Raw genomic sequence first — 4,334 nt, 5'->3', positions numbered from 1 at the left:
CAGGGTTGTATCAAAACACAGGGACTAAACCCCAATTCAACCAGACCCAGAACTGATCTGGAATTAAAACAGGACTACAACAGTTCAAAATCAGGACTACTTGGGACTTAACCAGGACAGAACTAGAATCAAAACTAGATGATAGTAGCACTGAAAATCATCATAGACCTGCACTACACTTATTTTTTAATTCTACCAAAGTACACTATTTAGATTCACTAAAGTTTATATAATTATTTAGCCTTGTTGTGCAAACAAGCCTGCATAACTTAATAAATATAGAATTTGAAAAGTAACAAACGGTATCTAAAAAGAAACACTAGGTACTAGATACATGTTCTGATGAGTTTTGGCAAACAACCATTTGACTAACATGTGTGTCTCACCTGCTCTTGTTCCATCTCTGTTCCTCTTAGTGATGTTCGATTCGTGAACGAATCGTTCAATACTCGAGAATCACTTTACTGACTTGTGAATCATGATTCACAAGCGCAACTGACTCACTGACTCATTCCTGTTGCTGTTAGCAAGCTAATTCCATTAGTAGAAATATATCTAGCTTATAATTAAAATTGTGGGGAAAAAAACAACAGCCAGTTTCTTAACAAAAACATTTCTGCTCTGAACTGGAAGAAAAAACCCTGAGTAGAAGCTCACATCAAGACAATAGCTCCTCAGTTCACAGTAGCATCGCTCAGCTAGCATGCTAACAGCACATTTGAGTTACTCACCCCCTCCCTTGCTGTGCTGAATCATAGCATAAGCAGTGTTGCCAACTCCTCAGTAAGGAAAATCGCTATTGGCTGTCCTAAAAGTCGCTAGAAGTCGCTAAATGACGTCATCACCTAATTTGCATAATTGGTCATGCTAATATAATTGTAACCTATGTTGTTGGAGAGAGAAATAACATCGTGGAAGAGACATAAAGTGAGTAAAAACATCCTAAATGCATTTAGAGTTTATTTAGAACTACAAATTAAATTTCTTTTAGCAATTATTGTTTTTTTTAATATCACAATACCAACCCTGCTCCTTTACCCGGGCTTGGACTGGCAAAAGTGATCCGAAATAGGCACTCTGGTGGAGTTACTTTGTGTGTGTGTGTTTATAAGTAGTTTTAAACCTTGTGATCCACAAAACAGCATAAGAGTAAAAGAGTAAAAGAAGAACTGACTGTGTTACAGCACCCGCTGCTTGTTGAGAGTAAAAGCGATACGCGCTTTCACGTCTTTTTTAAGCGACTTTTTAAAGAAAAAAAGTCGCTAGGGGGTCTGAAAACTCGCTAAATATAGCGACAAAGTCGCTAAGTTGGCAACACTGAGCATAAGCGAATCACTCAGGACTCACTAACCCCCTCCCTTCCTGTTACGAATCACTCACTCACTCCCTCCCTCCTGGCTCACAGCTTCTTCTTCTTCTTGGTTGGCAACCAATGTTAATCAGAATCAGAATCAGAATCGTGTTTATTGGCCAAGTATATGTGCAGACAAATACAAGGAATTTGGTTCCGGTAGATGGTGGCTCTCGAGCACAGCAATGTAAATCACACACAGACACACACACACACACACACACACACACGCACCCACACACACACGTATCTATATATACATTACACATGCATACACATACATACACAAAGCTGTGTAAACCAACTATACATAACTAATCTAAACGTATATACATAAAATACAGAAATGAAATGAGGTGGAATGAATACTACAGAATGTACATAAGGTACAGTTGCAGTCTGGCAGTGGGAGCAGTGTGACAGGTCAACTGTTTAGAAGGGAGATGGCGAGGGGAAAGAAACTGTTCCTGTGTCGGGTGGTCCTGGTCTGCAGGCTTCTGTACCGTCTGCCAGAGGGCAGCAGATCAAAAAGTCTGTGTCCAGGGTGTGAGGGGTCTGTGATGATTTTCCCTGCCCGTTTCCTGGTTCTTGAGAGGTACAGATCCTGGATGGAGGGCAGGGGTGCACCGATGATCCTTTCTGCTGCCCGTACAGTCCGCTGCAGTCTGCACCTGTCCTGTTTAGTGGCTGCACCATACCAGACTGTGATGGAGGAGCACAGGACAGACTCAATGACTGCAGTGTAGAACTGGATCAGCAGCTCCTGTGGAAGACTGTACTTCCCAGTTGTCTCAGGAAGTACATCCTCTGCTGGGTCTTTTGAGGATGGAGTTGATGTTGGTCTCCCACTTCAGGTCCTGGGAGATGGTGGTACCCAGCAACTTGAAGATCTCCACAGTCGACACAGGGCTGTCTGATATGATGAGGGGGGGCAGAGTTGAGGGATGTCTCCTGAAGTCCACTGTCATCTCTACAGTTTTAAGAGTGTTCAGCTCCAGATTATGCTGACTGCACCAGAGTACCAGCCGCTCAACTTGCTGCCGGTATGCAGACTCATCACCATCCTGAATGAGGCCAATGACGGTGGTGTCATCTGCAAACTTTAGGAGTTTTACAGCTGAGTTCTTGGAGGTGCAGTCATTAGTGTAGAGGGAGAACAGTAGTGGTGAGAGGACACATCCTTGAGGGGCACCAATACTGAGGGACCGAGTTTCAGAGGTGATCTCCCCCAGCCTCACTTGTTGCTTTCTGTCTGTCAGGAAGCTGGTGATCCACTGACAGGTAGCTGGAGACACGCTGAGCTGGGAGAGTTTGGAAGAGAGAAGTTCAGGCACGATGGTGTTAAAAGCCGAACTAAAGTCCACAAACAGGATCCTGGCATAAGTTCCTGGGCGGTCGAGGTGTTGCAGGATGTAATGCAGCCCCATATTCACTGCATCATCCACAGACCTGTTTGCCCGGTAGGCAAACTGCAGAGGGTCCAGCTGGTGGCCTGTAATGTCCTTCAGATGGTCTAACACCAGTCGTTCAAAGGATTTCATGACCACAGACGTCAAGGCAACAGGTCTGTAGTCATTCAGTCCTGTGATGGTGGGTTTCTTGGGAACAGGGATGATGGTGGAGCGTTTGAAGCAGGAGGGAACTTCACACAGTTCCAGGGATCTGTTGAAGATGCGAGTAAAGATGGGAGCCAGCTGTTCAGCACAGGTCTTGAGGCAGGAGGGTGAGACACTGTCTGGTCCGGGGGCTTTCCTGGGCTTCTGTTTCTGAAATAGTCGGCTCACATCCAGTGTGTATTCTGAGTTTCAGGGAGGAGGAAAGGGGGGTGAGAGGTGTGATGGAGGTCGTTGAGTCTGGATTGGAGAGGGTGATGGTGGTCGTTGAGTCTGAAATGGGGAGGGTGGTGGTGGTCGTTGGGTCTGGATTGGGGAGGGTGGGGGTGGTCGTTGAGACTGGATTGGGGAGGGGGAGGGTGAAGGGGGGAGAAGTGGAAGGTGTGTTGGGAGTCATTGTCTGAAGCAGTGTCTCTGGGGAGGGGAGGGTGAGGCGTGGGAGTCTGTCCGTCTCAAACCTGCAACAGAATGTATTTAGCTCGTTGGCCAGGTCTTTGTTTGCTTCAACAGTGGGTGGGGGGCGTCTGTAGCTGGTGATTTCCTGCAAGCCCCTCCACACTGATGCAGGGTCGTTGGCTGAGAGCCGTTCTTCCAGCTTCTGGGAGTAAATCCTTTTAGCTGCTTTGATCTCCTTGGTCAGTGTGTTCCTGGCCTGCTGTTACAGGGCCCTGTCACCACTTCTGTATGCGTCCTCCTTGGCCTTACGAAGATGTTGGAGTTCAGGAGTGAACCATGGTTTATTGTTGTTGTATGTGCAAAAGGTCTTTGTTGGCACACACACGTCTTTACAAAAACTGATGTATGATGTCACAGTGTCCGTGAGCTCATCCAGGTTATCAGATGCAGCTTCAAATACAGTCCAATCAGTGCAGTCAAAACAGTCCTGCAGTTCCTGCTTTGCTGCGTTAGTCCACTTCTTCACAGTTTTGACTACAGGCTTGGCACGTTTAAGTTTTTGCCTATAAACTGGAATAAGATGGACCATGCAGTGATCAGAATGTCCCAAAGCTGCCCGGGGCACAGAGCGATAGGCATCTTTTACAGTGGTGTAACAGTGATCCAGTATGATGTTGTCCCTGGTGGGGCAGTCTATATGCTGTCTGTATTTAGGGAGTTCGTGGTTGAGGTTTGCTCTGTTAAAGTCCCCAAGGATAATTGTAAAGGAATCCGGGAATTTCCTTTCCAGGGTGGTGATCTGGTCAGCCAGCTCGCACAGTGCGTTGTTCGCGTTGGCCTGAGGAGGGATGTAAACTCCGACCAGCATGAAGGAAGAAAACTCCCGCGGTGAATAAAAGGCGCTTTACCGCCCCCTGGCTCACAGCTCAGTGGACATTTAGATGAGAAAATATATATTTGACACATTTAAGGAA

This window comes from Oreochromis aureus, linkage group 3 (assembly GCF_013358895.1).
Source record: "Oreochromis aureus strain Israel breed Guangdong linkage group 3, ZZ_aureus, whole genome shotgun sequence".
Lineage (NCBI taxonomy): Eukaryota > Metazoa > Chordata > Actinopteri > Cichliformes > Cichlidae > Oreochromis > Oreochromis aureus.
Note: the sequence above shows the minus strand (reverse complement) of the source record.